Below are 23,525 nucleotides of genomic sequence, written 5' to 3'. Positions count from 1 at the left end.
TGCTTAACTTTATGCATGTTCTCGAGGCCCTTCATACTCAGCAGTGCTTTCACTTGTGCGTGTGCTTCACCGAACTGGATCCATGGTGAGTCTTTGTCCACTTGTACAACAAAGCTGTGGACCCAGGGAGTTATCTTTTTGAAGGTTTTGAGAAGTTGTTAGCTTTTTTTTCCACCTACATCCATCTCCCATGCAACTCGCCCACAAAGTTTGCAACAGACGCAATATGTTCTCAAATTTATGGGGAATGGATGGAGATCTGCTTCAGGCCTTTCCCTAATTTTTATTCACCACTGTATACTGAACCCAGAAGTGCCAAAATACCACAAGCAGAGGGAATTTTTCTGGCATTTCCAGCTTGAGCAGAAGTAGGAAGTATTAGACATCTGTTCTTCCATGCTAACTCAGACTAATTCAGATCTAGGCTAGTACCTAGTCATTCCGATACCTCTTCTACAAAAGTCCCCATATAGCTAAAGTACCTGGAACTGTTATTGTCTGTTTCCAATTTCATGCCTCTCTTTCCTCATCCATCTCTACAATTCTTCTCAGTTGATCTCAGATTCAAACTCTGAAGTCAGATAACCAACTAACCAACTTCATGGGCCTTACCTTCAGCCCTGTTTTGAATCCATAAAATGACTCCCATTTTAAAGCCCAAACCTCTGAATAATTCTGAAGCTCAAGGGATTGATATTTTTTGTGTTGACACAGCAAAGCATCACACTCTGAAATTCAGCTTACTGATGAGTTGGGTTTGCACAGCTGAAAAGGTTGTTTTTTTTCAGTGGACGATCAAGGGGGTATGATTAATCCTGATCCTAGCAAAACTGACTCAGGTGTGGCTGTGGCTCTGAGATTTCATCTGTTTAGCCTCAAGATGGAGAAGACTCAGTCAGATATCCCAGTCTTACAGTGCCAAGGCAAAACTGTTGTCTATTTGATATCCATGACTGCATTGCGCATGTGTTTGTTTGTGATATCCCAAGATTTCAAGGTATTTCAGTTTGAAAGAACTTGAAATGTTTCCTGGGAAACAGGATACTCAGCTGTTGTAGTTTGTTACAGTTGAAGAAACACTGTCAGAAAATGGGAGCTATGTTTGTTGCCCACCATGAAAGGCTCCTGGCTGAGAAAACTTCCCTGCAGCTCAAGTACAAATCTACCGAATCTTCTCAAATACTTCTGTGATAGAGATGCTTGAGAGCCACTCGTGAAGAAATGGACAGACACGAAAGGGGAAGGGGTAGAAAGGTCATAGCTGGGAAAAGAAATGATTCAGCACTAGTTTTTTGTGGGCTGGCATTTGTGTTTGCAGGTCAAAGTCAGTGTAAGGTGGTAAATGTTCTGCGTTTTTTTCTGGAAAGGAGGTAACGGCACAAGACAAGCAAAGCACTAAAGGCTAAATTTAATCTGACACACCACGAAAATGAGACAATTGTCTGCTAGCTGTTTGAGGTCCAGAGATGCCACCTCCCATTACTATCATTTACTGAGCGGTTGCCAACATTTGTACATTTTCATAGCCCCATCGATGCTACAGAAGAGTATTTCTGGGAATCCTTGGCAGTATGAGGAAGAGTGGAGCTTTGTTTTTCTGGAGCTAATCCCCTTAAACCACTTCCTCTTCCTACTGGAGTGAGGTTTTCTTAATGCCTCTTTGTGTGTTTTGTTTTGTTTTGTTTGCTCTCGGGGGGGGGGGGGGGGGGGGGGGGGGGGGGGGGGTGGCGCGTTTGCTCTCTCCCAGTGCTCTCGGGGCTGTTTCCAGGTCTCCCTGAAAGGTCAGGTCTGTTTTTCTCTTTCCTTGCCATTCATATGGTGAGTGGCAATTGCTCCTTCTGCCCTGTTCCCTCAGGCTTTGAGGCTGCTCTGTTTGCTGACCTCAATCCTGTTCTTTGAGAATAACAGAGATTACTTCATTATTTCACTCTTTAGAGAAAATAAAATGAAAAAGAGTTGAGTTCCTTAAAAACTTGTGAGTTTTCATCTGTTCTTGCTTTTAGCGCTACTTCACTCAAATATTTGAGTAAATAAAAAGTGTGTCTATATTTTTCAGCTTTTTCTGTGCAGTGATACAATTAAAGACGCCTGATGCAGAGGCATTTTTCCACTTGTGGCCCTGGGCAGCTTTCAGCTCTGCTTTAATGTTTGTTGTTTTCTCTTGCAGAGCTTGCTCTGTATTTCAGAAAACAAAAGCAAACCCGCATGTGACATGTTTATACAGCTGTGGTTCTAGACTTCGGATGTGCTGTAAGTATGCATTTATGTAAGTAGATGCCCCCATATCTAAAATATGTCAGGCATGCCATTTTAATAGATACATATAACAACTCATTAGTCACAGAATCACAGAATTGAAGGGGTTGGAAGGAACCTCAAAAGATCATCGGGTCCAACCCCCCTGCCAAAGCAGGTTCCTTAGAGCAGGCTGCCCAGGTAGGCGTCCAGACGGGCCTTGAATCTCTCCAGAGAAGGAGACTCCACAACCTCCCTGGGCAGCCTGTTCCAGTGCTCCGTCACCCTCACCGTGAAGAAGTTCTTTCTCATGTTGGTGCAGAACTTCCTGTGCTCAATTTTGTGGCCATTGCCCCTTGTCCTGTCTCCAGAAACCGCTGAAAAGAGGTTGGCCAAATCCCTCTGTCTCCCACACCTCAGGTATTTATAAACATTGATGAGATCCCCTCTCAGCCTTCTTTTCTCCAGGCTGAACAGACCCAGGTCTCTCAGCCTTTCTTCATAGGGAAGATGCTCCAGGCCCTGTATCATCTTTGTGGCCCTCCGCTGGACTCTTTCCAGGATATCCCTGTCTTTTTTTTGTACTGGGGAGCCCAGAACTGGACACAGTACTCCAGGTGAGGCCTGACCAGGGCAGAGTAGAGGGGGAGGATCACCTCCCTTGACCTGCTGGCCACGCTCCTTTTAATGCACGCCAGGATCCCATTGGCCCTCTTGGCCACCAGGGCACACTGCTGGCTTATGGTCAACCTGTCATCCACCAGGACTCCCAGGTCCTTCTCCTCAGAGCTCCTCTCCAGCAGGTCGTCCCCCAGCCTGTACTGATATGTCCGGTTGTTCCTTCCCAGGTGCAGGACTCTACACTTGATCTTATTAAACCTCATTTGGTTTCTTCCTGCCCATCTCTCCAGCAGGTCCAGGTCTCGCTGAATGGCAGCACAGCCTTCTGGCGTGTCGGCCACTCCTCCCAGCTTTGTGTCATCGGCGTACTTGCTGAGGGCAGACACTATTCCCTCATCAAGGTCGTTTATGAAGGTGTTGAACAAGAGCAGACTCAGCACCGACCCCTGGGGAACACTGCTAGTCACAGGTCTCCAGCCGGACTCTGCGCCACCGATCACCACCCTCTGAGCTTGGCCAGTCAGCCAGTTCTCAACCCACCTTGCTGTCCACTCCTCTATCCCACACTTTCTCAGCTTTGCTATCAGGATGTCATGGGAGACAGTATAAAAAGCCTTGCTAAAGTCAAGGTAGATGACATCCACTGCTCTCCCCCCATCTACGCAGCTGCTGATGCCATCATAGAAGGCAATGAGGTTGGTCGAGCACGACTTCCCCTTGGTGAATCCATTCTGACTACTCCTCATAACATTCTTCTCTTCCAATTGCTTGGAGATGGCATCCAGCACAAGCTGTTCCAACACTTTTCCAGGGACAGAGGTGAGACTGACTGGCCTGTAGTTTCCTGGATCCTCCTTCTTGCCCTTCCTGAAGACCGGAGTGACATTGGCTATCCTCCAGTCTTCGGGCACCTCTCCTGTTCTCCAGGACCTTTCAAAGATGATAGAGAGCGGTTCGGCAATCACCTCTGCCAACTCCCTTAGCACACGTGGATGCATCCTGGCGGGACCCATGAATTTGTGTGCATTGAGCCCATTCAAACGCTTCTGAACCACTCTCTCGTCAATCAGGTGGGAGCCCTCCATTTCCCAGCCCCTTTCTCCTCCTGCCAGGGTCGAGGAGTCCTGGGGGGGAGTCCTTGAAGCAAAGACTGAAGCAAAGAAAACATTCAGTATCTCCGCCTTCTTGTTGTCTCCCGTTACCAGGACACCCCCCTCGTTCAGTAAGGGACCCACATTATCCCTAGTCTTCCTTTTACTGTTTACATACATGCTAAAGACTGCTTCTGTCTTTGATTTGTGCAAGATCTTTGTGGTGTTGGGAATGCACTTGCTATACTAAAGCTGCTCAGTTTTATGGGTCATTACTGCTTCTTTGGACCAGTCCAGCTGATAAAGCTTATGTTGAAGTAGGTGACAGTTGTGTTCACATGTGTAGGGTAATAATTCTGATCTTGGAGGTCTCTTCCAACCTAGATGATTCTGTGATTTGTGTGATTCTGTGACTTACTATGTGTAGATGAATTCATATAGATGAATTCCAAATGCTCGCCATGAATGATGTAGTTAGATATGGAAAAATCTGTCAGGGTATGAGAAGATTTAACTTAGAAGTGAGTCTAGCCTTCAAAGCAGCAACTTCCTCCTCTCTATTCAAGGGCCTGTCTTTCTGTAACAGTGCTAAGTTCCAAAGTTGAGAACTGACTGGCTAATTCATAGTAAATATGATCTTGATGAATTTTGCTTTCTTCTGTCTTCATCACTTGCAAACAATTTGTGATTTTTCTCAGGTTGGCTGATTTCTGTTCAAATTAATTTGGAGGTGTTTGTTTGTTTGTTTGTTTGTTTTTTCCTTCATATGGTTCCATTTTATTAGGGAATTTCTTTTGAAATTCTTTGCTGCTAGTTATGGCTCTATCATTCATTCCCCTTCAAGGTTTCAGAAATGAGGTGAGTGCAGAGTGTGGCACTTTTGTACCAGGTGAGGTTAGAAAACAAGTGCTGAGATGCTAATATGAACCCACTTCTGGACCACAACCATGACTGACATGAGAAATGAAGTACCGGAGAAGAAGGTGTTTCATTTAGGTGTGTGCAGAGGAAAATAAGGGAAAGCTTGTATACATTACAGTCTGTCAGTGGTTTACTGTCCACACTGTGGTTAAACTTTGGGTAAAAGAAAATCCTGCAGAGGTTAAACATTTATTGACATAGAACTATATATAGCAGAGATGTAATACACCTATTTGATCATGTAGTCGCTTGCATTTAAGAAAAATTACTGCATCCTCTACTACCAGGTTTTTCTCTGGTGTATGTTGTAGGTCAGCAGTCTCTGAACTGCTGGTAGTTCTTCGAGGTGGAATAGTAACATCAGCAGCAGCATCTTTCAGGCAGGAAAATGCAGGCACTTAGTGATTTGTGGATGATGACACGAGCAGAGCACAGCAGCTGCAGTGCAGGCAGCCATGAGCTGAGTGGCAGGGAGAGCTGGCAAGCTGCAGCAGCACAGCTCGATAGGGAGGCATGTGTGTTGCTCAAAGGGGTTTCTATCTTTGCTGAATCTCCCCCAGCATATCCTTGGCTGTGTTGTGACAATACAAACAGCACCAAGATGGATTTCCCCTGTTCTTGGCACTGTGTCCTCCTCCTCAAAAAGCAAAGTGGTTTGGAGGTTCAGTTAGCTTAGGTAAGTGAGGTCTAGATTTTCAAAAGTGGGTCTAGCAGAGATTGGATTGGGTTATTGAAGCATGGAGTCTATGGACAGGTATCTTAGGGCATCCCAGCTACTCCAGGAGGGCAGGGGTATCCAATAGGTCCTATCTGATTATGCCCATCCTTGTGTGGCTGGCTGAGAGCTGAGTGCCCAAATCTTTTGAATCCAACCCTTGAATATTTGCTGGGATCACAGCCAAGATATCTGAACACCCTGGTTCAGCAAAACTGAGTTGGAGTCTGAGACCTGCATCTCCCCTGCCCATAAATGCGTTTCGTCTGGCAGAAACCAGATACATGGAGGAGAAAATGTATAAAATAATAATCATCACATCTTCCAAATACATTTGAGCAGTTTCCAGGTAAAGTTTTGGTCCAGGAATTCTGGGAACAGGAGAAATTTGGTAGTCAGAGTAATAGTAGTAGAAAAATCCAGGCCAGTTGCTGGTCCCAAGGGTTCAGCCAATAAAAATTCATCCATTGTAAAATTGTCACAGCCTGCTCGCTTAGGCTGCCATGACCTCTGTCACTTCTATCCCGTAAATAGAGGGTGGCCTCTTCCCTGGTCCAGCAAGGAACAGAAAATGATTCATTGCAGACAAGCATCTCAGTGCTCAAAGTAGCCAGCATGCTTTTTTCCCAGAACTTCTGAAAAGCCTGTTCATTTGATGGAAGATGCACAGAAGACAAGGATATAGAAGAGGGAAATCAGTCCTTACAGCTGTTTTCTGTTTCTACTAATCTGTACTGTGCTTAAAAACAAAAGACCCCTGCATCCATTACTTATTCAGTAACCTCTCTGCATCAGCAATCTACCTTGCAGGCTGCAGTTTCAAAATGTCTTTCTGTCTTTTCCAGTGAAATCACACCTCATGCTGAGAATTTCTAGGTCATATGCTCGCGTTCAGAAAGGATGTGGTTTTCCTGTTCTGCAGGCTGTGAGGCAGAGCTGCATCAAAATGGACTCTGAGAAAATTTGCTGTGTAGTGCCAGCGGTGACAAGTGCTGACATTTTGTGGGTGCTGCTAGGCACGGTAGTATTGAGAGCACTTAACGTTGCCTTTCTTTCTAAACCTTGTTCACGCTGACTGTGTGTGTGCAGTTTTAACCACATTGCCAAAAGACAGTATCTAGAAGGCCAAGTGGAGACATGCAGAGCAATGATTCTCACTCCAGTGCTTAGTACAACTGGCCCTTGCTTATTCTGCGTTGGCTTCCACTCGTATTGAATGTGCTACTGCGATAAATCTTGTCTCTTTCCTCCTCTGTGGCAGGTACCTAACTAGACTTTGCATCCTGGCTGGAGTTCACATCCACAAAGCTGCAGCATCCAAGGAATACTTATATGGCACCTGTTTGCTTGCCAAACATCTGCTGACTCCATGCCAGTGCTTAGGAGGTCTACTCTGAGCCCTCCAGCTTTGAAGTTTGCAAAGGGCCTCACTGTGCTTGTGGGAGCTAGTTTCTGTAAGCAGTTCTCATTGAGTTACGAGATGCTTAGCAGACTCCTCATATGGAGGAGTCATATGGAAGAAATGTAGGTGGGGACACCTGCTCCTTGTGCTGAATGATGGGAGGGAATCAGATGCAGTGGCTCCTTCTTCTAAAAGGACTACACATTTTGCAGTCCATGTGTCTTTATGCATGAGGACCAGAGGCTCTCTGTCCTCCTTCCTGATAGATTTTGATAGATTTGCTAATAAACTGAGAAGAAAAAGGTGTCACCATATTGATGACATTCTACCACTCAGTGGCAAGCACTTGATGCCTCCTGTGCCAGGCACCAGGGTTAGCCCTGATCTGACAAGGAGATGTGCACAGCTGTGCAATTAAAACATCCACCCGTGCCCTAGGAGCATCTGCCATATTCACTGCTGTCAGCCAGAGGGTTAATGCCTGATAACACTTCTTGGTCAATCTGCAAGGGCACCACACCTGACAGAAATGGAACTGCTGAATGTACTCAGCATCCTGTTCTTTACTGCTAGCACTGAAATCATGTCTCCATCTTTCTTCTCCTTTAGAGAACAAAAAATTAGCTATATGATGTAAAATCCCTCAAGATCATGGTTTGAAAATGCTACCAAAGAGAAGTTCTAAGGAAATGTTTGGCCAACCAATTAGTAAACTGATCTTTAATGACAAGCTCTTGAGATTATTGCATAATTCCCAGTCTCAGGCCCCATAATGAAAAAAGTTACCCTTCCCTGAAACCACCACCTGGCTACGAATCATGATTTCGTTTCAAGAAAAAGATAACTAGAGCAATAAATATGTATTACATTTTAATAATCACCCAGACCATACTATTTATGAAATGTTTAAAGAGTAATCATCATACATAGGGTTGGGTTCCTTTCCTAATAAATCTGGTTTGAGTGTGAAGCAAAGGCTTCACAATGATTTGCTTTTGGGCTTGACTTCATGTGTGTTTTTAATGGGGTGCACAGCTGTGTCAAAATGGCTTCTGACCTGACCAGCCTATCATTCTGCAGGTAGGGCTGGAGACACAACTTAAGAGACAGTAGTTGCTGATGGATCTCAGGTATTTTCTCAACATTCAAACAGAAGGCAGCATTTTACATAGAGAAGATATTAATGCAAAATTTTGGCCCATATGGGGAAAAAAAAAAGTTGAGTAAGTTGAGTAAAGACAAACACAGGACTGCAAAATGGCTAGCTCAGGGAGTGTTTGCACTAACCCACTTAAAGGAACTAGATACTTTTTTCAGCTCTTTCTTTATTCAAACATAGCCTCAGGTCTGCTGGAATGTTCATAATATTCAACAAGGGAAAGTTTCTAAAATCTTGCATTATTTGAGTTTTCACAGTGCCTCTTCCAAAACTACCCATGGCTGTACACGATATTTGTATCTAATACAATATCTGTAGCCCTGTTCTGCAACTGTGCAACTTCTTCCTGCAACAGTGAAAGAGCTTCAAATGTGCTCACACTAATGGTCTTGTGGTTAATGTGCCAGCTCCCCCATTTAACAGCGAGGCAATCTGATGCACTAGCATGTGATTGTCACTTTTCTCTGTAGAATAACTCTCTAAGTTCAAAGAATACCAAGTACAGACGAAGATGTCCCTGACCTTTCCACCAAGCTGGCAGTGATTTTGCTGCTGTTCCACTTCTTTCACTCCAGTAAGCTGTTTTAATGGTTTGAAGCCCACCTGATTCTACAAGCATTTAGCTATGTTTCATTACACTGACAGTCTAACTTACTTAATGCAGAACTAAGGCTACTGGGGGAACTGAGTGCTCTTAAAGCACTTAAATATTTAAATGGCAATAAGTGCAGCAGCTATCACTCTTATGGAAGTCCTTAGGCCAGGTCATTAAAACTGTCTCTAGTGGGGACTTCTGTTTCATTTGTGAAGTGCCATAACTGATTTCAATGATGCTACTCATCAGCCAACGTGTTTCCAGTAAGAACAGCAAAATTTTGGATTATGTAACTTCTAAAACTGATTCCTGCTTTTGGTAATCTATTTGCTAATTGATAATGAATGCTGGAATGTCTGCATGTGTGCAAACTATATCCACATGTAAAGATACTCATTTTACAGTTTTTCCTGTTTACAACTGATATGGTAAAATATTCCTCTGCTTTTTAAATATAGTGAATGCACCTTAGCAGAGTCAGTAAGTACTGACTGCATGCTTCAAAAGCACTGGTCTTTTTTTACTGATGTTGGGTAATCTCATTCATCTTAAGTTTGCTGTCTCCTTTTATAAGTCCAACAGAGAAGTAAATATTCTGGTAGAGAAAGAGTAACCAAGTCTGACCTGAGTGCCTGTGTTGATCAATATGGTATGCAATTTTGCAGTAAGCACCTTAAAGGAAAAGGAATGTGAAATGTATTTGATGTGTTTATTTCCTATTTTATGCCATGTAACATTGATTATGGAAAGGCTAAGTTGGAGATTCCAATTTAAAAAGTATTCTTTTGAGTGAGGAATAAAAATTATTGCTGTTTTTCAACAATAGCACCTAAAACTTTATTGATCTGAAATATAAATAAAGCCCCATTTGGTGTCAAGTGCAGACTTGAAGGGTGAACATAAAAATTTTGAGTTTGTCCTGAAAGGCAAGAACTAAATAACTAAAATAAATTTAGTTTAGAAATGGCAAAATTTCATTTCTTCTGGGATATGAACCATTCACATCCAAGCAGCATATAGTTTTGGGAATATATCTGTATGGTGCTCTTTCTTTTTGTGGATTTACAAATAGGTGCTACTTTAGGACATAAAACTGTTTAATCTCAAATATGTTATTTTTACACGAGCCGAACTAACCTTACAGAAATTAACTGTTTCCTACTTCATTATTGAAGGAAGCCCTTAAGACAATGTTTTCTCTTTTCCTTTTGCTTCATGCTATAAGTACTGTCTGCCCTACTGATGTTGTCCTGGTATTAAAAATGTAGGCAGGTAGGATAGTATTCACATATCTCCTAATGATTGCCTAGCTGGTGACTGTACCGTATCAGATTTTTGGTCTGTGGAATCAAATGAACACAGTATATTGAGGATTATTGTACATCAGCAATAAGTTCTGTGTATTCAAAACCATCTGTGTACTGCAGATAATGAGACAGATTGAAAAAACAAAACAACAAAAAACACACAAAAAATTTTTTTACATTAAATTGTTTAAGTTTTGCTGGCAGAGATTTTAAAATAAAGCCAGATGACCTTTATTTCTATGTAATTATTTAGTTTCTGGGGAAAGAAATAACATGCTTGTATTTTGGGAGATTTCCACTCCATTTCTCTCAATTTTCTCTCATACAAAAAAAAAAAGGGGGAATATGCGGGGTTTCTAAAGTCTCAGGATGCTCCCCATTTCCAGTTGTGATAAGAGTACAGATGTTATCTGAAAGTGTTTTATTCTGTTCTCCTTCTAAGCTTTTAAAAGTATTTTCCACCACTTTTAAGTGAGAGAGTATAAAACCTCTATAATAACAGAGAGGTGTTTCTCTTTCTTCTTCTTTCTCTCTCTCCCTCTTTTTTTAATGTTTTACACCCCTTCAGGAATATGAGCTCTTGATCTACTTCTCCCTCTTCCAGGGAGTATTTAGACTGTTAGCACCATTCATTCCTCTAGGCCATCCTTTAGATGAGTGTCCATCACTGTAAACACCATCCTCTAGAAGACTAAAACATCACGTTTATTACTCACCACAGCTTTGGTTACAGCTGAAGCAGTTTATTAATGCAGTTTAGTGAAGCAAGATTAAGGCTCTCTCGCACAACCTAGCAAAACAGTTCTTGAGCTGTTTCAGATAGTGCTGTAAAGGACATACCTGTGTTATTGTTAATAAGACCTTGTCTAAAATCCAGGCTGCCATAAAGAGGGTATCTAGAAGCATTTACAGGACACAGTAAGATCTGGAACTCGTCCACCGAAATACAATAAGGTATTTTTAAATATGTAAGAATCTTCCAAATATTTGGAAATCTGAGCAAGTTGCTTTGAGAATGCCTGTAAGTTAAATACCTTCCAGACCTGCACATCATATCTGTTGCCAAAGTTTAATCCCAAATACTAAAAGTGCAGAAAGAAGCTGGCTTATAAAGTGTGCAGGGGCGCTCTTATGTGCAAACAGATTATCTTCTTTTGCAAAGTCCCTGACAAATCCGCAATATTTTCAATGTTCAAAATCAACTTGCACCTGCATAACTCTCAGAAAGGGGATTTCTGCATTGCAAAGAGATGTTTTTGGTGGTATTACTTTATATACCCCAGTGACTTCACAGATAACTTGGTATTTCATCTCACTGAGCTAGGTTGTGGGTGCGCTACCAGCCCTGGCTCCCTGAAAGACAAGGGTCAGGAGTTTCTTATGCTCAGACAATGGTCATCCACGCACATGGTGAACTTTCCTAAGACATACTCACAGGCTCAGATACAGTCTGTTAACCCTTAAGCTTTCATTTCCTTCGGAAACCAGGCATTCACACACCCCACAGCACACATATGTAAAGATAGACATTAAGACTCAGACCAAACTGTTCTGATGCCCAAAGTGCTGTTTTGTTCTGTTGCACATTGACATAGGCTGCATTGGTACCTGACATTAGGAACTGAGGGAGTAAGTGCAAGGGAATATGCGTGGCTGCCCTAATGCTTTCAGCATACATGTTATTGCAAATCCATACTTCTCTACAAGTTAACCAGACATAGGTTTGTTAGCACTTTTGTGTAACTTCTATTTGTGCAGCTGAGAATCTCTCATTTTCCTGCATATTAAATTCTGATCATTAAAATTAAAACCCAACAAAAAGGATCATCATTTGATGATCATCCGTTATCAAAAATTCCATGGGTTGTTTCCTATTCCCTCCCTAGACAGCTAGGATAGTATTTAGGTGTTTTGTGGCTGACAGTTAACACACATTCATCCTATGGTTTGTGTCCATATTCAAATATTTTGCATCTCAATTACTTTTATGTGATTTCTTCTATGTAAAGAAATGACAGACAGACTGTTCCATCAGTTTCTCAAGAGTAAATACTGTGCTAGGTAGGACCGAGTTAGGCTGTTCAGATAGTGTTTAGTTCCTTGGACCCTTGCAACAAGTGACCAGCTGGCAGATAAATGACAGCTCTCCCTGTGCCCTGGAGTAGTGTTGTGCTGGACTCTTTTAAAAAGTTTTGTCAGCTTATGTATAACGAATACCCTACTCATTTGCCTTTGGTTACAAAATAACAATTAGGCATTCACTGTTGTTGTAGGCAACCATAATTATTATCAATTACTAAGTATGCAAACTTATCTTGTATACCCAATGGATTTAGACCTATTTTCATTCCAGTCTAATTAGAAAGCTACATCGTAATCTCCAGCCTCAGGCTTTTCCTACACACCCTTGAATGACTGCTTAACTTACTCCTTCAAAATAAACAAAGAGCTGCTACATCCACAGCACAGCTCCAGATGAAGGCCCCATACACGATGACAGCACTAAGAATTGACTTATTTTTATCAATTCCCCTTTATTTTGCTTTGTAGCATTGTCTACTAGCTTCAGTTAGAAGGTTTAACTTCGATTTTCAATTTCACTGTTTCTCTATCAAGTCAATATTTCCTTTCATGCATAATGGGAAAGGAAGAAAGCAGATAAATATGAGGCAAAGAGTGGTTAGTTAGCCATAAGACAAAGATAAGTTATGGGAGTATAAAGTACTGATGCAGATATGTGAATGTAGTTGTGGACTCTACTTTCTTGTACTCTTTCCAGTGCATGTTAGATAAACACTTGCTGGGGTTAACCTAGGGATATCTGATCCTGCCGCTGGCCAGAAATTTGTATTAGATGATCTCATGAGGCCTCTTTATACCCTAGTTTTGTAAGATTAAACCCAAATGAGCTGAATGTAATCCATTACTGCTACAAATTCAGGGTGTCCATCTTGTGCTCCCTGTGTCCCAGAAATAAGCTTTAGCCACTGGGCCTTTTGATAGAAAAGAGGCACAGTCCTCGGAGCCTCCTCCTGGGCATGAGTTTTGGGTGGGTTTCATGAAGAGGCCTAATGTAAGACCAGTGTTTAGCATGCATTAGGCACCAAGCACTTTGGAGCTGAATGAGAGAGAAGGAGGTTCAGAATCTCCAGACTGAGGTTTGGTTTCCCAGGATGCAGACTTTAGGCTTTGTGCAAAACATGTCAGTTGTCTAAATCACCCCCATAAATCTCATCCCATCAAACTGTGGCATTTGATTTATATTTATATTCATCTTTAAACATGCATTTTAGAGGAAAATGCAAAAAAAGTCACCATTGTATGTGTGACAGCACACGTATTTTAGTCACAAATAGCCTGCCCCAGACAAACCATCGGGCTCTACCTCTTCATTTCACATTCATTTTCCCACTCTGGGGTACATAGTGGCTTTAGGACCTCAGGAAGAGCTGTTTGTGCACATTACCAAGCAAACCATTGGTATGTTCATTCCAAAGACTCATAGCTCAGGCAGGAAAAAAAAAAATCATCAAGTTGCTCAAAGGAGCTTGTTTAGGGTGGCAATTTCCTTGCCATATTTCAACTCTGTCTACAGCTATTCAGACTATCTAAAATAAATCACTATTTTTTGTTTGTTTTTGTTGATTTGTTTTTTGTTTTGTTTTGTTTTGTTTTGTTTTCCTAACAATGAGGGAAGTGAGATCAGTTTGTGTTAACTTTTTTCATTCTTTTGCAATAAGACCAAATGAAATCTGTGACAGTTTTTATCGACAGCTCTACTCTAAGACCTACACACAAAAAGCCTCAGGGGGGTTAAAGTAGTATTAAGTGGGAGAAGTCAAATAGCTTAACTGTTTTATCTGTCACTGGACTGGAAATGCAAGCTATTTACACAAACCAGGCCTCAAGCATTTAAGAACATCTCAAGAACATCTTAAGTAAGATCTATTCCTCCCTCTAGAAGCTTTCATCCTGCATTGAAAGGATGCTCAGTCCCAAATCCTATTAGGTGGCTTCATCCTAGACAGTGAGTCCATATAAAATCACAACCAGTGTTTTTTTTTTTTTTTTCCCCCCAAAGCTGAATATATTTGCTTTTGTAGTACTGTTGGTGAGGAGCATGTTTTGTTACGCATGGTGTTAACACTGGTTCAAAATTTTAAATACTTTTTCAGATTAAAATAAGAAGACGTCCATGAGAAGTTGAGATTGGCTTTTTTAACTACAAGCTGCAACTGTTTTTTTCTCTCAAGGCTTCTCAAATGAACTAAAGGCACTGTTTAGGAGCAGGAGACCAAAAGGATGTTTTTGAGCTAAAAGGCAGGCAGAATAATCTTGGCTTGTCACCAAGTTGCACTGAATTTGACAAATGAAATTTCATTAGAGGTGCAGGGGCAGTTGTGAAACTGCCAGTAAATAACTGTCTCCCCAGAGTCTCACACTTTTTCCAGAGTCTATTTTCTCTTTGGACTCCATTCTGCCAGCAACAGTATTTTAAAAGCAAAAACTAGAGCAAGCTGTTAGAGCTAGAAGTTAGTAGATAATAAAGGTCAAATACATTTTTTTTTCCAGGAGCTACTGGAATTTATGGAATTATTTTATTTTTTTCTTCCTCCCTTCAACATTCTTTTGCAGTTGTTGCTACTAATTGGTCCAAGACAAGGCCATGAATCTAGACAAATTCAGGGATGGTTCCAGAGCTAATTTTGTAGCTGACTGTGTTCTCTGCAATCAACCAAAGCAAAACTCAAACCCCTTACCCATGACACCATGCTCTGAAAAGATTTGGAACTGTTTCAGACCTGGACATGAACCTCGTGGCCGATGAATTTAACTAGTCATCATCCTTCAGTAATTCAAAATATAAATTAAATGCACACCATAATGCCAAAATGGGAGGTCCAGTGACAACAGCAAAGTCAGGAAAAGGAAAGCAGCTCCCCCTCAATTAAAGCGTCTGTATCGCCTGTGTCTGAAGTGCACAGCAGTGTCTCCAAATGGAGACATGTGTTACAGGAGATGGAGGTACCTTGGAATCATTCTCTTGTCTCATTTTTAAAAATAAAGAGCTTGAGAACATGTGGTTTTGTCTAAATCTGTGCCTGCTGCTGTCAGAAGGGCAGAGCTGGGATTTTAGGTTTGTAATTTGGTTGATAGTTTGATTTCCTGGGAAACAAGTCCTGCATATCACACGCTTCAGCTGATAAAATCGGCAGTACTTTGCCATGTTCTCTCATCAGGCTGTTTACACCCATCACTGGCGTAAACAGAAGTCATTACACACATATTTTACAGGAGCAGGATTTAGGTATAGAGAGAATAGAGACACACTTTTTGCTCTTCCAAGTTTCTTAAAGCCATAAGTACTTGCAGAACTAATGTAAAGAGTATTTCTAGTGTAGATGAAGTTCAAAGACTCAGTTTCTTGGTACAACTTCTGTTTTCTGGAACTTTAATTAGAACTTTCAAAAATCACTGATAACCCAGCTCTCTTGCCACTGCTCTCAGTATAAGGCAATCCTAGATGACCTTCCACAAATCCCTTTTAATTAGCCTTTTTCCCAGAGTGTGCCATGCCAGCAGAAGATTAATACATTAACCTTACTGTATTTGCAGCTGCTTCTTTATTCCTTCTCTACAAATGACTTTTTTTTTTTTTCCCAATGAAGTTTTAGGTCATGATCATCTACTGTAAAACCTATTCTCACCCTTAAGAAAGTATAGCCACATTTTTTGGGGGAAGGAATATCTAAAATAAAAGCTTGCAGATGATAATGCACAAAAAAAAAAAATGCAATGTGTTGCCAGCAGTCCTGCTGCTTAAGAACAAAAACTGTCTCTACTCCTGCAATCTGAGTTGACAAGTTGATCACAATGCTATTGAACAAGATAACGAATGCCATACCACTGTGCAAGCTCACGCTGGAGGCAGTGCTAACATATACACTCATGTTACCAAACTGTGAGGATTGTGACATCAGATATAGTCCTTACTCTTGAGAAATAAGGAGTGCTGTTTATTATTGAGAAATAATAAAAGAAAAAAAAATCCAGTCGTGGCACTTGATATTTATCATGGTATTGGATAGAAAATAGCCATGTGAAAGAAAAAGCTAGGGGATTTAACCGCGTTCACTAGATTTGCTGGAAAACACATCCAGCGTGTTACCTGTTGTAAATTTGATCTGAATTTGGGTCTCCAATCAGATATTAGATTGAAATGTAACATGACATTTGGGAGGGTCAGCAGAACATGAAGCTTTGTATTTAAAATACTATAATCCTTGTCAGGCATTAACTAGATCAGCTGCTATAAATGGCACTAAAGAAATCCTTTTGCAACTGACCTCAAAATGTTTTCCCTGAATCTTTCTGTTTGGCGAAAAAAATGTAAAGAAACAGGTAAGTGCACTTCTGCCATCACCAGCATTTCTGAAGCGATGACTTCGGGGTTGTTGGTGGGAAGTGAGGATGGCAAGGCTCAGGGTGAGTGACTGGTCACATGGAGCTTGTGGAATCTGGAAAGAGGAGCTGTCAGGCAGGTTTATCTGTCCTGGTGGTAATCTGGGAACCAGCAGATATTTGGTAGCTTTATGGTAGGTGTGAGAAGGGCCATAAATTCTCAGACTCAAGCCACAAACTGACCTGTAACCTTCATGGAAGTTAGGGCCAAACTTCCCCTTTGTGGAAACTATTTGTGTCTTAGCAAGGCAGCTGTTTACCTGTCAAAACCAGCGCTCTGAAGCAGATGGACATATGGAATCAGATACAGTGATTCCTATGTACTCCAGCTGTCAGACCGAGTAGAGAAGCTCTGTCAGATGGTGAAAGCCCCCTCTGCAAAAGATCTGCCACTACCTTCTTACAATAGCTGTATGTATACTGCATATTTAAACACCAAGAATCAAGTCCTACAGAGTACTACCAGCGCTGTCATTTGCTGAAATCACTGTAAATTGAGGATACTTTGCAGCGTGGTGACCTGGGGCCTTGAGTCAGGAAAGCACCTCTCACTTGACGAGCAAAGGGGAGAAGTCAGAGAACTGGGAAATAGGATGGGAATGGGATCTGAGAGAGAAGCTGCAGAGAAGGCTTCAGCAATGGTATTTTGAAGTGTTTTCTGCTATGTTCAGGGAGCCAGTAGAGATTTCTGAAGACATTTGCTTGGTAGAACACCCACTGATTGTTTCAATTAGCTTGGTCTCATTTTTAATAGTCACCAGATGAAAACTTTGAGTAGGATCTTGCACACATCTCAGTTTTAATGCAGAAAGATGGGCCTGACAGACTTTGAGCTTGGATCCTGGTTACTGTAGGAACAGTTCCCCTGGGATGGCCTGGTGCAGCATGGGGAGAGCAGCAAGACCCAGCTGAATTCAGTATTGCAGTTTGGGCTCTCTGTGTTTTACCTGGTAGACCTGAAATATAAAGTCCATTTAGGTGCCTTGTTGCCAGTCTCTGCTCAAGGCTGCTGAGGTCTGTTAAAAACCGTTGGGAAAAAAAACTAGCAAGTAACTACTTCATAGAAAAGCTAGAAGTGATAGATTAAAGCATGTCAGCAATCCTTGATTGATAGCAGACAAACCAAACTGCTCTCATATTCCCTCACACAGAGCCTTTAAATCTTGCTGACATACCCAGAAGCTGAAAAAGCCCATGATGAGATGTGATAATAGCTTGTAAACACAGAGTGTGGCCACACCTTGCAGCATCTACAGCTTGAGGGAACAGATCTGCCAATCTACATCTGCCCTTAAATGCCAGGAAACAAGTCATCAGTAATAAAACATGAAGACTGTTCTCCATCTGTAATCAATTGCTGTTTAACTAATGAATTTAAATAGAAAATAGCCACAGTCATCTCTTATCAGGTCCTTGAATAAACAAGGGCAGGGAGTAGTATAGGAAGGAGCTACTGTTTTGTTTTCCAGGTGGTTGTAGCTGCTGAGGTTTGCGTAACTGTGGCTAGTGAGGTGTGACTGATCTGGTTACGGCCATCAGCCATGGCTGGTGTGACTGAGGGAAGTGTGCCTGTCTTTGCTGCTCAGCCTGGACCAAGGTGGTGAGTTCATAACAGCAAAGCAAGAGCTGTGACTCAGTGAAAAGAGTAAGTCTTTCTACTGGTAGCAAATGGCTTTGGGTTCAACCACAAAGTATCCCAGGGCAGGGAGGAGTTCTAGTTGCCTGGGGAAAAAAATACAGAGTTAGAGCTGCCTCTAAGCTCTCAAGTAGACCCTGGCGCAAACCACATCTTGTGTTTTCCCCTGCCCTTTTGAGCAAGGGGATCCTTTGGGATGCAACAGCTAGTGGCATTGCAGATCCCTTTAACAGCCCAGCTGTGTATAGTTAAGATGGTTTTTAAGGCTCAGTAACAGAGTGACCTTCAAGATGTAATGTTTGGATTGGGGTCTGGTGCAAGAGTTGTGAAATCAAAAGGTGATGATGTGGTTCTGATTTGGCTCACAAAATGCAGCATGCAGATACTGCCTCTCAATGTTTCTAGGTTTAAGGTTATTTACCCTGCAAGTTAGCTTGTGTGCCATCTATAAACTGCAAAAACCAGCTCTCCTCAAGTGGAAGGTCTGTGCTATGTATGCACACAGGTCTTGGCTGTTCTCTTGCAATAAAATGCTACGCCAAATAAGCAATCATGAGCATAAGGAAATCTCACGAGTGAGAGAAGGCAGAAGAATAAAATGAAATAAGGCTCTTCAAAAAATATTCTGGGAAATGAGCAGGAAAACAAAACCATTATCATTTGTAGGCAACCTGTTGTATCTGTGCTCTTTAATGTTGTTCTAGTACTGTGGCTAAGAAATGTGTGTATTTGTGGGATTTCAGTAGATGCTAGATACCCTTGTTTTAGGATTAAAGCAAATAAAGCTCAAACGTATTTTTCAGAGAGCTGCCTCACTGTGTTCTTTAAAAAAAAAAAACTAACAGGAAAAAAAAAAAACACACAGCAAAACAGAATTCCCAGAGGAAAATATCTATGTTCACTTGGGGCAAACCAAAGCCTTTCATTTGATATCGTTTTGAAAGGTAAATGTTTACCTGGAGTGTGAGCCTGCCCTGCAGGTGTTGTGGCTGTCCCCGTTAACCTGAATAGATCTGCCCATACACACATAAGGGTTGCAGGGTGACCTGCCTTACTGTGTTTATCTTAACATGTCCAGAAAAGAATGAATCTATGGAGTAGTATTTCTTGTGAAAATGTGAATATTTCTGGCTGGTAGTAAGCTAGAGAAACTGTGAAAGGTAGAGGGTGGTTTTGTTCTGTTTTTCCCCTTCATTCTACTCAGTAATAATTACTTCAGACAGACCAAAATGGGGTCTGGTGTCTCATCACTTCTGACTCTAGAAAAAGTCTGTTCTGAATATGAAGTTAGCATCGGCTTGTTCCAAAGCTTTAGTATTTACCACTATTTAGCTTGGTATTCTGGATCTACCCCCTCCAACAGGGTAATAATGGTGATGATACATTTCAAGCGTGGCTTATGTAATATGGCTCTGTATTGCTATAATAAGCCTTTACTTCGACTGCATCAGATGTATTGTAACTTCTTTCGCAAATCCTTGTGAACCACATAGACACTGTAGCTACCCTACACAGCAGTGAAACACAGCATCTAGAGGGTGTCTTTGACTGGACAAGGCAATATTTGAGCGATTGTATGAGAAGTCACCGTAGCTGGAGCAGACCTACCCTTAAATGCCCTGGTTACCCACCAGCAGCTATGTCCCTGGGCTCTCCCTTCTGCTCTCATCCTTGTTGCGAAGTGTCACTTCTCTGGTCAAGGATGCATTAATCCACAACCTGAACCTTTCCTTCAGCCATGCCTCTGGTTCTCATTGCTCTTTGGTAGAGCAGAGCTTGAGATGTGCCTGGCATGCACTGTGTTGGACTAGGAAAGAAGAGAGAACTAAGCCAGCTTTGAGCCTGTGACTGTCTGCAGTCTAGGAGCTGCTGGGTTGAATGCAGGAACAAAAGAATAGGCTGAGGCTTTTTCCTTGCTCTTCTGTTTTGCCAGCACCTCCTGAGGACTGCTCTATCCCATGAGGATGGACTTCTGCTCTGATGAACAGCAAATGCAGCACTTGTTCCCAGGGCCAGGCTTCTGTGAAGGATTCTTTTATCTAAACCACTGGTGGCTAACGTGTGCTGGTAAGTTACTTTGTTCAGACTACTCAGAAGCTTGTATTTAAGGGGAAAAAAATCCAAGCACTTGGTGTTTTTCTTCAAGACTTGTTATGAGGTACTCTGTCTTGCTGTCTCAGTGGATATGAAACTCAAAGTTCATTAAAAATTATCATGGAGAAATAAAACTCTGCACAGAATGTTCCTGTCACTAGGTACATTTCAGGCAACTGCTATTTCAGGCCTCCATCTTGCTGTATCTCAGTGGAGAGGAACATAATCTATGTCAGTTGGCAGTAGAGGTTATAGACTAAAAACTATGGCCCCCATGAATGAAAGTATTATTCACAGAGTGAGATATAATCCCCAAAATCCAGGCTAGGAAAACTGCTGCTCAGCTGAGGCCCCTTTTAAAGGCTATAAGGTAGTTGCTTTCTTTGTATACTGAGGAATTGTGTATAAATACAGTTTACTGCACCTTTAAGGTAAAAAACAAAACAGATGGCTGAAAGATACTATGCTCTCTTGTCAGATCTTGCCCTGTTTGTGTGGACTTGTTCCAGCCCTCCCAGCCTTTCTCTGTGGGTTTTAATACAGTTTTTAATCCTGATTTCCCTCTCCCCTTGGCAAGGGGCCTTTCCTCTTGCCAGTCTGTGGATGGACAGTACTGCTGAAGCCTGACTCAAAACTTGATTATGCTGAATCCAAGATTAGCTATTGCTTGGAAACCCTAAAAATTGGGAAAGGTGTATATATTCAGCTGGATGCTAGAGGTTCTGTGCAGGCGGTCACAGGTAGGAACAGTCTCTGGACAAGTATTGCAGAGCAGCTCAGCTGACTGCAGTATAAAGCATCAGGAGATTCACACCAAAAGCATGATGCGTTGCAGAAGGGCATGTTGCTGTGATGCAGCTGCCTGCACAGACCAAGGGGTCAGCTTTGTTGCCTGAACTGCAAGGCAGATAAAACAGTGAAGGCTGAGTAAAAAAAACATATAAAACAAAATAGAATACTGGGATCCCTCAGAATGGGAGCTGGCAGAGTGCTGTAGAAATCAGCATATATTCTCAATCTTGTGTTTCAGAAAATGTATTGTGAGCTGGTGGCTCTGGACAGCGGAAGGCTCAAAGGGATAAAATACTGAAGTTGTGTGCTTCAATCTGCTGGAAGTCAAGGAGGAGGTGTTTGATTTGAACATATCTGGTTTGGGGGATGTCTGAGCCTGCAGACTTGTTTTGGCTAGGACAAAGGGGAAAGTTTCTCCTTAATCGGAGGAAGAAAGTGAGTGCAGCTGAAGCCTTGCTGAACTTAGGGAGTCACTGGCTACCTTTCAGCTCCTGTGATTTGGCAGTGCTCCATTCTGTCCACATGGTTTCTTCAGTGTGATTGGGCTTTGTAAAAACCTCCTTACTCCAACACAAATGTTTTATGGAACTGCATCTGGTGCAGTCATATTTCACTGGATTTAAATGAGAAAATTAAATCTCAGTCTAGACGGAGTACTCTCTAGCTCCAGTGGATCTTGTACCCAGCAAGATGCATCATCTATGATTGTTTCTCATTTTCCAGATGAGCCTGGGGGATCTGCAGCCCCCAGTAAAATTCCTGTCTGCACTAAATTGCCTTTTAGTCATGATTTATACCTCAGTAAAATACATCATGAGGAGGAGAAAATGTTTAATTGTATGACTTATGTATGACATTTTTACTGGTTATTTATGCACTTGTCTTATATAAAGAAGTAAAAGACCGACAACTTTAATTTACAGAGCAAAGAGGTGAGGGCAAGTAAAAACAGTGAAGGTCAAGAAGTAAACCTTAAACTAGTATGGCTTCTAGAAAAGAGCTTAGGTTAAGAGATCCATAAAAAATATGGAGAGGGTCAGGCTGGATCTCAGATTTTGAGGGGTCCCTAGAAAAAGAAATCTAAATTCTCTCCTGTCCAAACCAAGCTAGAAAACAACCTCAGGTTGGGGCTGTTTGGATTTTTTTTTTGAAAGTTGGAAAATGCTTCTTTTCTTAAAGCAGTAAGAAGTGAAGAAATCTTTTATGTTGCTTGTGGAAATCTCGGATTGAGTTCTTGTTTGATTTCTTTTGCCCAGACCCCTTTCAAAATTGCACTGTGGTTTTCTTTTAAAATACCTTTCTTAGGGTGGTGAATATGGTGCTAGTTCTGAACGATAGGCATGCAAGCCTGTCTTCAGGTTTCTGCTACAGGATTTCTACTCACAACCTTGTCCTACTGATGAAAGGTGTTCTGGCAGCAGCTTAAACAAATGTTCAAGTGGTGCATGCCAGATGAGAATGCTTGGGATAATTAGAAGTGGGTTCATAATTGGGAGACTGGCATGATTTAAGTAATTACATCATAAGCATACTTCCATATCTTTTCTATCACCTGTGTAATGATGTAGCTTCTAAGCCTATTCTTTAGGGGGGTGAAAGCTAAGGAGCAAAGTTAAGCTTGTTGTTGAGCTCCAATTTGGTGCCATTACTGATAAAGTGTTTATTATAGCGTAAGAGTTAGCACTGACATGTGCTTTGTTCTTCACAACTTGACTCTTGCCTCCATGGTTATCTAGACTTCAAAAGAGTGTGTGTGGTAATTCAAAGGCAAGCCTATATATTTGCATATTAGGTTGATGGAAGAAATGCTTCTTAAACATGCAGGCCAACAGCTTTATCTCACTCCCTCTTGCTGTTTCAGCCCTGAGCCTATGTGCTTCACTTGCAGTGACATCAGCTGCGTGGTGGCTCAGCTGCAGGGGTGCTGTGAACTGACAAACAAGGAGTGCAAAGCTGGAAACTTGTGGAGGTTTTAGTGGTGGTATCTAGTCTGCCTAAAATGTTTTGAATTGCTCTGGTTTACTAATTGTCCATAGAAGATCATGAATTCTTCCTGATGACATCTCAAAATTTCCCTTGAATATGTAAAGTGATCAGCACAGTCTACAAAAGTTCCCTTCTGATGAAGAGATGGACCAAGTCCCTCACATCTTCATACTTACACTGTACCTCAATGGCCTGTACAATTCCCTTGAGACATGGTTTGCTAGGGAGATGCCTCACCCCTCTTCCTGAAAGAAAATCCTCCTGTCAGTGTGTTCAGTAAAGCTGCATTTACTACCAAGACTTACAGTACTGCTGCCTGCCCAGGATGCCTGCTCTCCTAGTTCTTGCACTAAAACTGCTTGTGGCCAACCTGACAATGAGAGCTCTGCCTGACTTCTAAACAAAGCGGGCATTCAGTCAGCCTTACGAAAGAACATTTTTGTTGCTGAGCTCCATGAAAAAGGCAGTTACGCTTCTATTAAAGTGCCTTTTGACTTTGTAGAAACTTA

At 41.8% G+C, this 23,525-nt stretch overlaps 1 protein-coding gene and 1 long non-coding RNA gene across 2 annotated transcripts in view; both read right to left on the bottom strand.

The window, feature by feature from the left end:
- The window catches only part of NEDD9 (neural precursor cell expressed, developmentally down-regulated 9), a 98,300-nt gene that overhangs the window by 47,558 nt on the left and 27,217 nt on the right, over positions 1-23,525 (bottom strand). The window lies entirely within an intron of this gene.
- LOC136790120 (uncharacterized) lies at positions 11,778-23,516 on the bottom strand. The gene is made up of 2 exons (XR_010829416.1): positions 17,684-23,516; positions 11,778-17,464 (listed from the first exon to the last, which is right to left on the bottom strand). It is a non-coding gene; the product is annotated as an uncharacterized lncRNA (long non-coding RNA).

This window comes from Anser cygnoides, chromosome 2, assembly GCF_040182565.1.
Source record: "Anser cygnoides isolate HZ-2024a breed goose chromosome 2, Taihu_goose_T2T_genome, whole genome shotgun sequence".
Taxonomy (NCBI): Eukaryota; Metazoa; Chordata; class Aves; order Anseriformes; family Anatidae; genus Anser; species Anser cygnoides.
This window is presented reverse-complemented; position numbering and strand designations above follow the sequence as displayed.